Source organism: Lontra canadensis, unplaced genomic scaffold (assembly GCF_010015895.1).
Source record: "Lontra canadensis isolate GAN:19392208 unplaced genomic scaffold, GSC_riverotter_1.0 scaffold48, whole genome shotgun sequence".
NCBI lineage: Eukaryota > Metazoa > Chordata > Mammalia > Carnivora > Mustelidae > Lontra > Lontra canadensis.
In genome coordinates this window covers 8,523,342-8,532,747 of record NW_022631042.1, presented here as the reverse complement: position 1 = coordinate 8,532,747, position 9,406 = coordinate 8,523,342, and the positions used below count along the sequence as shown (strand labels likewise).

At 39.4% G+C, this 9,406-nt stretch overlaps 1 long non-coding RNA gene across 1 annotated transcript in view; it reads right to left on the bottom strand.

Annotated features, from left to right (window-relative positions):
- Positions 1-1,412: 1,412 nt before the first annotated feature.
- LOC116876889 overlaps positions 1,413-9,406 on the bottom strand; it is a 60,136-nt gene continuing 52,142 nt past the window's right edge. Inside the window, exons 2-3 of the long non-coding RNA XR_004384484.1 lie at positions 3,626-3,899; positions 1,413-1,591 (exon numbers count right to left, since the gene is read on the bottom strand). This is a non-coding gene — a long non-coding RNA (uncharacterized LOC116876889). The remainder of the gene's footprint in view (positions 1,592-3,625; positions 3,900-9,406) is intronic.

Here is a 9,406-nt window from a genome sequence, read left to right as displayed (position 1 = left end):
CTCTCTTCTGTTTTAACCCGAACACACGAAGTTTCAGAGATTCAAATTCCAGTAGCAACCATAGCTTGAGAGGGGAAATCACGAACTCATGAAATTATGAGGGAGGGGGAGAAGGCTTCCTTTTCTTTTCAAGTAAAATAAAAGAGTACCAGGAAAGGTTGTTGTTTTAGTGGTTCTTTCTAGTCAAGGAGAAAATGATGTTTATTATTCGGAGTTATCTGTACTGTTGTGGGTCACCTTTCTGTTGTATATCATAGCAGCTCTGGTAGTATTAAATATAATGTGAATCTGTGTCATAATAATCCCATTTTAAAGTTGTTCCACCTTAAAAGAAAAATAGTTGTTCCATGTTGAACTTTACTTTCCTGGATTATTTATATGTTGGTTATTTTAACATACATTTACAGAATGCCTGCTCCGTGCCAAGCACTATGCTAAGTGCTGAGAGAAAAGGACGAATGAGACAGTCCTTCCCTTCCAAGAATCTCAGTGTAGGGAGACTGACAATGGCAGTAAATGCAATGATGATATGCAATTTAATTTTTTTTAAGATTTTTTTTTTTTTTACTTATTTGAGAGAGAGTGAGAGAGAGAGAGCATGCAAGTGCACACACAATAGGGAGAAGGGGCAGAGAGAGAGGGAGAAGCAAAATCCCGGTTGAGCAGGGAGCCCAACACAGGGCTCAATCCCAAGACCTCAGATCATGACCTGAGTTGAAGGCAGACGCTTAACTGACTGAGCCACCCAGGCATCCCTGAAGTGCAATTTAGAGTAAAATGAGTCATGCGATAGGGCAGGCATGGGAACACATGGGTGTAACACCCAACCTGAAAGAGTGATTAAAGTTGAAAAAAGGAGATGGTGGCTGAATCTTAATGGATGAGTAAGAGCTTCCCAGATAAAGACAGGAGAAAAGTCATTCCAAGCAAGAGGAGCAGTATGTGCAGTGAAGAGTAATGAGAAACAAGGTGAATTTAGGGAACTAAAATTTGGTTCAGCATGACCAAGAAATGAAGCTGGAGAGCGGAAGAGAGTGCTGGCAGGTGAGGCTGAACAGAGGGGCAGATCACAATGGATCTTTTAAGTCACACTAAGGGTTTACATTTTATTTTCAAGGCAATGGAAATTCACTTATGGCTTGTTAAAAGAGGAGGATCGTGATCAGACTCATGTTTGAAAAGGTCAGCTTGTTGACAGGATGGAGAATCAATACTGAAACCCAGAAGAGCAGCTGGGAGCTGGTGCAGTTGTCAGGTAAGGATAATGGTGTGAGCCTATGCAGTCACAGTGAAGACATGGGAAAGAGGTTGCAACTGATGATGTTTAGGACATAGGTTCCGTGAAAACTGAAAACTTCCCAGATGTATGAAACGGAGGACTCTCTGTTCACGGACATGAAAAACGTTCATAAAAACGTTCGATCTCCTTCATTGGTGCAAAATTCAGATTAAAGCACCTAAGAGTCATTCTTATTTTTGAGTCTTTAAGGTTTACGTGAAAACCGTTTCATCCTCTTGAATAAAAAAGATCCTGATGGTCTTGTTTCAACCTTCTGTACATCTTTTTTCCGAATCATAAAACCACCATTTGCTGAGAAGGTGACAAAAAAATGGGGATGTGGTTCTTGAGAATAGCACCAATTTCACATGTCTGTCACCACAATCTACTACACCTGTTCAGACACCCACTGCCTGTCATTATTAATAGCCTTTTGCTTTCTCCATTTTCCATTCAAACCTGATTTTTAAAAAAAAATAGGTTGACTACCAAATTGGGTGAGTCAGTTTCAAAGTCATTCTTAGGGTTAGTGGAGTTTCGGTTCTCAAATTTGTTTTAAATAATGAATTATCCTAAATGTCCAAAAATGTGGTTGAGTAATACCATCAGTCCATCTTAAATGTATTGGAAGGCAGCAAGGGAATTGTAACGCAATATGAGTTTAAATTTAGGACTCAAGTCATGTACTATGATAGGTATGATTTGAAGGAAAATGTAATTGCTAATGTCAACATAAATTTGAATCAAAGGGAAAACACACTGCTTAACAGACTTCATAGATACAAGTCATAAAACATAATATTGCATTAGTTAGAAACTTTGCAAGCTTATTGAATAAGCTCATTATCATATGAAATATATTAGTATGCTTTTATTAGAACCACTTTTTCTCCATATGCCCTTGAATATAATATTAAATTGCTGTTGTTATAACAATATATAACAATATATATAACATATATATTAATATGTTATATATATTAATTAATATATATTAACTATATATAATATATATTATATATAATATATAACAATATATATAACATATATTAATATATATATGTTATTAATATATAACAATATATAACAAAATACTTAGAATTCTATTACCAGTGGCACTTAATGGTAGTACTAAAGAATTATTGCTAAATGGAGTTTGGGAAATTTCTGACTCCACTAACAATGATATGAGACTCAGAATGTCCAAGACAGAAATGTGGGCCTTGTTTTTTTTCCCCCCTAAGATTTTCGGTCTTGGTTTACACAGTAAGTTCCTGTAACTTGAATTTACAGAAGGAACCACGGAGATTATCTTGCTTAACCCCCTAATATTAAGGAACTGAGCACCAGAGGATTATTTGATACAACTAATGAGATAAAACTGGTCAATAACGGCCCTAGAATGTAGACCAGAGCTCTCCTCAAGCATTCCTGCTGTCTCTTCCATGACCTTATCACTGACATAGTTGAACCAGAGAATTTCCAACTACAGAAGGAAATCTTTTTCATAAAGGTAATAACCATCCTCTAAATTATACTACATTTTATTTAAATTCTGATTTTCTTATCTGTATTCAGTGTGCTTAAAGGAAAATAAATTCAAATAATTACATGTGTCAAATTTCAACTAGATGAGTTTGGCGGTTATGGGGAGACTTAGTCAAAAGGATGAAGCTTTTTAAATTTAGAAGAATTTCTTTCTTTGGAGTAAAAACAGTGTAAATCAAAGTTGACCATGTCTTGCTCAAAGAGATCAGAAATTCTGTGTTAATTATGATACGGCTGAGAGGTGATCAGCACCTACGGAGCCTAAGCTGAGTTCTTCCACACAATCTTACAAAGCCCAGCCAGCTTTTACTGATTTTGTGATTTTCAGAAGTTTTAATGATGATGTTCCTGTAATCATGAAAATCTTCAGCAAAGAGAAAGAGGAGGCCTGGCCAGAAACTGCATCAGGGGTTTTTGATGCAGCCCCAAACAGGTATATTCTCTTCTTTCTACCTCCTTGTTTCTTCCTCTTATCACGAAATACAGAAAAAAATGGAAGAGACAGTCATGCTAAGGACATGACATGTAATGAGTGCTGGGAATGTGCTGGGTATCCTGGTCTTCCTAAGCAATATTTAGTTGGAGTTATTTGATTTCTGGCCTTTAAATTCTTTTTACAAATTTGTGTTGAGAGTGCTAACAATTCAGGAACACTTGGCTGCTCAGTGGTGTTCATTTTCACATGGGCTGGGTGGGGCCCTGTGCCAAAGGAAGTTCAAAGCCATAAAACAATTACTCATGCCCTTGTGGCTGAGCCATTGTGATCCAAGCAGCAGGCTGTCCAGAAGACACACTTACCTTCGGAATCGAAGTCACACTGATAAGTCCTTTCATAAAATGGCGGCTACTCCTCGTCAATAAGGGAAGGGAACTGACATTTGGACACCTGCAATGTTTTACATGTTTCTGCATTCTCACAACAGCCCTGTAAGAAATGTATTACTCCACTTCACAAATGAAGGAAGAAGTTCTGAGAAACGAAGAAAGTTGCTCAAGGTCACGCAGCCAGAAGACCGGTCTGTTTCAACTCAAAATTCAGGTCCGCTCCATTATGCTCTCCTTTGTTCCCAACCTAGGAAGATGTGTGTGGTCCCAGAATCTCCATACAGAGTAAAAATATATTGCAAAATTCCATGTCCTGTGGATATGAAGGGAGTTGCCCTTGCTACGACACCATATTATGCCTCTGTGCATTTTATCTGAAAAATCTGCTGGCTCTCTTTCACTTCAAATAGCCAGAATGTATCTCCGTGATGAACTAACTCTAGGGTGGGTGTTTACGAAATTCAATTTGATGATGACTGTGGGAACACTTGCTTCCCAGCCAACAAACCAGACCTAGGCCCAGTTTCAGCGCATCAAGATTGGCAGGTGCCAAAGCAAGTGATGACAGGGGGCCAAGACAGATGTTATTATAAATTAACAGGGGAGACTGTAGGATAGGAAAGAGTTATAAGATGTCTCAGGCATATGCTGAAGTATACTTTCAAGTCATCTAACTAACATCAGTGACTGAAACAGGCCGTCTGAAAAGTAACACGGTTCTTACTGAAAGAGCCACAGAGACCGGCCAGCTGAGCTCCCAGGCAGATCTGGTTTTGTCATTAGTAGTTTCGAGGCTATCTAGCTAAGCAGTTGAGCTGGCTTTCACATGCTGAGCAATGGTGTAAGACGGAACATTAGGTCATGGCCAGTTGGCCAGAGCCAGTCAAGTGTGTTCCACATTTAGAGAAGAGGAAGACTTTCTGGGTCTCTGCCCCCTTAAAAGGCCACAGGACAAGCTAGCATCAATCAGAATGACAATGTCTTGGTTTTACTGACCCTACACCCACATGGAAACTATCTCTAGCACCTTTTAGGCCTCATTTTTATATTATTCAATTTGAGAAAGTATCAGTAGTAGAGTATTTTCATCATATTGACAAAGATGAATATGAAAGAACTGCCGAATTCTTTCAATTCACACGCATTAGGGTACACATCACCAGTGCACATTATCTCCCAAATATGCTGATCACAAAATACAATGGTGTACTGAAGGGGCTAAAGTACGTATGTGTTAATACAGAAATACATAAAAACAGAAAAGTTTTTAATGAAAACCAAAGGACCTGCAAACAGCATTTTAAAACAGGAAAAAATGTTCACCATCGCAGATAATCACAGATGTGCAAAGTAAAATTGCAATGAGATCACTTTTTTTAATCTTTGGGATTAAGAAATTACAACATTCAATGCAATAAAGGATAACTGTGAGATGGGCTTTCTCATACTCATCTGATAAAGATATAAATTGCTATGAGCTCTCTGGAAAGTAATTTACCAGTATATTTCCAAAGCCCTAAAACGTTCATATGGGGCCAAAAATACGGTGGTATCAGAAATTCTGGGGGTGGGACAAAGCAATCTGTGTTTTAACAAGCTAGCCAAGTGATTCTGATGCACATTTCTGTTTGAGAACCACCGCCCAGTGGACTCTCCTTCCCTCCTGTGGTTAATGACCGTCTATAGGCTGATGAGACCTACATCTACATCTGTGCCCCAGATGTTTTTCTGAATTCCAGGCCCATAGAACCAACTACCCACTTGACATTTCCTATTGCTATCTCATAGATACTTTAAAAATAAGTAAGTTTAACATTAGGTTTAGATATTTTGCCCCTAAATATTCTCTACTGACAGGGATTCCAATCTCCCTAAATAGCACTATTACTTCTACTCAAGCCAGTAACCTAAGCTCATCCTTGACTCCCCTACCTTCTTCTACCTCATCCCCATATCCAATCAAGCACTATTTCCTAAAGATATCATATATTGCTATGGATTGAATTGTGTTCCCTTAACTCCTTTGTTGAACCCCTGACCCCCAGCGTGACTATAACTGGAAACAGGGGCTTTAGGAGGCAACAAAAGTTAAATGAGTTCATTTATAAGAAAAAGAAATAAAGAGATCTCTGTCATGTGAGGACACAATGCAAGCCATCTGCAAGCTAGGACTAGAGCTTTCCACCAGAAACCAACCCTGGTAGACCTTTTAATCTGAGATGATTAGCCTCCACAACTGTGAGAAAATAAAATTATCTTGTTTAAGCCCCCCAGTCTTTATTATATATTTTATTATGGCAGCTTGAGCAGACTAAGACAGGTATCTGTAAATCCTTTCCTGCTACCATCCTTGTACAGACCATTTTCATCTCTTGCCTAGATAGACTACTGCAATATCCTTCTAGCAGTTTCCTCTTGAGATCAGTTCCACCTACTTCCAACCATTCTCTGTACCCAGTTAGACAGATATCATCAAGACAGGTTTCTATTTAAAATCCCTCAGTAGTGGGGTGCCTCAGTAGCTCAGCTGACTGGGCATCCAGCTTTTGATTTTGGCTCAGGTCGTGATCTCGGGTTCATGGGATCTAGCCCTGCATCTGTCAGGATCCGTGCTCAGCAAGGATCCGTGCTCCCCTCACCTCTGCTCCTCCTACTCTCTCTCTCATAAATAAATAAATCTTAAAAACAACAACAACAACAACAATAAAAACCCCTCAGGACGCCTGGGTGGTTCAGTCAGTTGTTAAGCATCTGCCTTTCACTCAAGTCATGATCCAGGGGTCATGGGATCAAGCCCCACATTGAGCTCCCTGATCAGCAGGGAGTCTGCTTCTCCCTCTCCCTCTGCTGCTCCACTTGCTTGTGCTCACTCGCTCCCTCAAATAAAATAAAATCTTAAAAAATCCCTTAATGGCTTTCTACTACCTTTCCGATTAACGCCCAATACTTAACATAGATATGTCAGGATGATACAGGAAATATTAACTGATGGCCTCCAACCCCACCCCAATGTACTGATCCCTTGTCCTTCCCACTTTAGACACTTGCTGCCCTCAGTATTTGCGCTGCCTCACAAGTAACCTCCTGGTCAGCCTACCTTTTAGTGTCACTTTATGGTCACACTGGAAAATACTAGGCTGCTCCCCACAGCCCTCTGGGGATCACCTTCATCTTCTAGGGTCCTTTTCTCAGGTACCCTAGGCAGGCACTTGACTTTACTCTCACTCAGTTTAAGTATACTGCTCCAATTTTCTACTGTCCAGCTTATTATTTTATTTTTTGGTTTAGACTTAGCCAAATATTTAAAGTTTCTGTTATTAATTTTCTTTGCAGCACTTCCTCCACCTCTTGGGGGAATAATCTTGGCTTATAGCCCAAGTGGTGGAGGGTTGACAGTTAATAATAATACCAGCATTAAAAACACATCAATTAATAACTTTACAAATTACTCCCATGCATTGGCTAGAAAGCCTTGTACAATTCAGTTTCTATCAATAGCTCAATACTCTCTCCAGCTTTGTTGGGGAAAAGCCATGTTGACTTTTAGTTTCTCAAATAGCCCAGGCCCTCTCCTACCTTTGGGCCTTTACATGTTGTGGCCCATCGACCTGGAATACATTTTTTGCCTTTCCCTTTGCCTATTCACCTTTTATGTCTCAACTTAAACACCATTTCCTTAGGAAGAACATCCTATACAAGGTTAAGTCTCCTGTCATACATTCCCAACATACTCGGGATTTTTTTCAAGTTGTAGTTTATGCACTTGTAAATTACTTACAACTTTTTTTTAGTGTCTACCTTCCCTGCTAGGCCATAAATTCCATGTGTCCATTTTCTCTAATACAACCTCAGTATCTAGAATATACTAAGAGCTCAATAAATATTTATGACTGACCCCTGACAATGTTATATAATTATAGGGTAGATTTCAGAATTAGGGTTCTGGTACCGTATCAGTTTACTTTCAGGATGCCAAGATTGCAAAACACGTTTTTGTTTTTAAGTGTTCATTTGTAACTACTCTTCTGAATGAATCAGGATTTTATCAGACTTGGAAAGAAATTTGTTTGCTCACATAAAACGATTGTCCTTATACCCTAGCTTTAAACTTTTATCTCCATCAAAACAGTCTCATTGTTCTCATGGAACCTAGGCAACATGTTTAGAATGAGTAAATGGTATATATTTGATTTCAATCAAGTATAGTTACATTTCTGAAATACTTTTTCTGCATAAGATTTCACTCAAAAAGGGGCCCCTGGGTGGCTCAGTCGGTTAAGCGACTTCCTTCGGCTCAGGTCATGATCCTGGAGTCCCCGGATCAAGTCCTCATTGGGGTCCCTGCCCGGCGAGGAGTCTGCTTCTCCCTCTGACCCTCACCCTTCTCATGCTCTCTCTCTCTCTCAAATAAATAAATAAAAACTTTAAAAAAGAAAAAAAAGATTTCACTCAAAGAAAGCTTAAAAACCACTCCTAAACAATGACTTTAAGTCCTAGAGAAGAAACAACTTTTAGAATGGTTTGGAAGAAAAAAATATAGAGTTCTCCTTTACACAAAGACCTGTGAAACATTTACATTTACTGTAATGTCTGTAGTTTTGGGTTTTAATCTCTTCTCTTATACTTATCCTCATAATTTTTCCTTCCCCAATTTACATACCTAATGTATATTTGTCAGCAGGGTAGAGAAAAGGGAAGGAAGGACTGAGGGAGAGAAAAGGAGAGCTCTAAGTGAAAGAGCTGGATCTTAGGCATCTCCTAGGTGACCTATAACACTGTTTATCTTACCATGAATCTTTTCACCTTTCCTTTTACCCAATTTGGTAAAAAATACAAAATATATTTGATTCCATGTCATATTGGAAAGACACAAATAGATGTATGTCATCTTCAGGACAATCATGGTTGTACCACACTACAGAAATAATTTAACTACAGCAGTGATTCTCTGAAGTCCACACAACAGATAATCTAACCCACTAATCAACCCTCAGACATGAGTCATCAATCCATTACAAGCTGCCAACAATATATCATCTTCGTTTGGATGTCAAACCCGACATGTCTCAAGTGGAACTCATTATTTTCTCCACAAACTGGTTTCCCTTCTTAATTTTCCTCTTTGAACCAGTGCTACAATCAGAATCATAGTCATCCAAATTTACAACCTAGGGGCTCCCTTTATTGTCTCTCTTTTCTCATCCTTCACAGAACAGGGAAAGGGGAAGGAGTTAGACCCTAATCTCTGTCCTAACCACTCAAGTGGTTTACACACTAACATCACAGAACTGTCAAGGTCTAGTACAAGGCCCAAGTGGGTCACAATGCCCTGTTGAATGTGTTAAAAATGTAGACTTCCAGCTATACCTCAGACCTACTCTGTCAGGGATGAGTTGGGGAATCTGCATGTTAAATGAGCTCCTCAGGGGACTTCTTAGGCCAAATAAACAGAATCAATGCTCTAAAGGAAATGACCCAGTTACAGGAAGTCACAGTGCGGAAGAGGAGCAAGGGGAGTAAGACACCCTGTCCAAAGGACACAGAAAGAGGGACTAGAATCCGAAGCAGGTGAGTGGAACACAGAGGCAGACAGAGTAGACAGTATGTTAGGGTTTAATTGTTCTGAAGCCACCATTTAGATCTGCCTATGAATAGCCTTCACCAGGGTAAGGCAGGAGAGACTCCAGTTCACCAGAACCAGGACCAGTCAGAGCTTGCCAGAGACCAGTTCTGTAAAGTAAAGCACACAGAGGA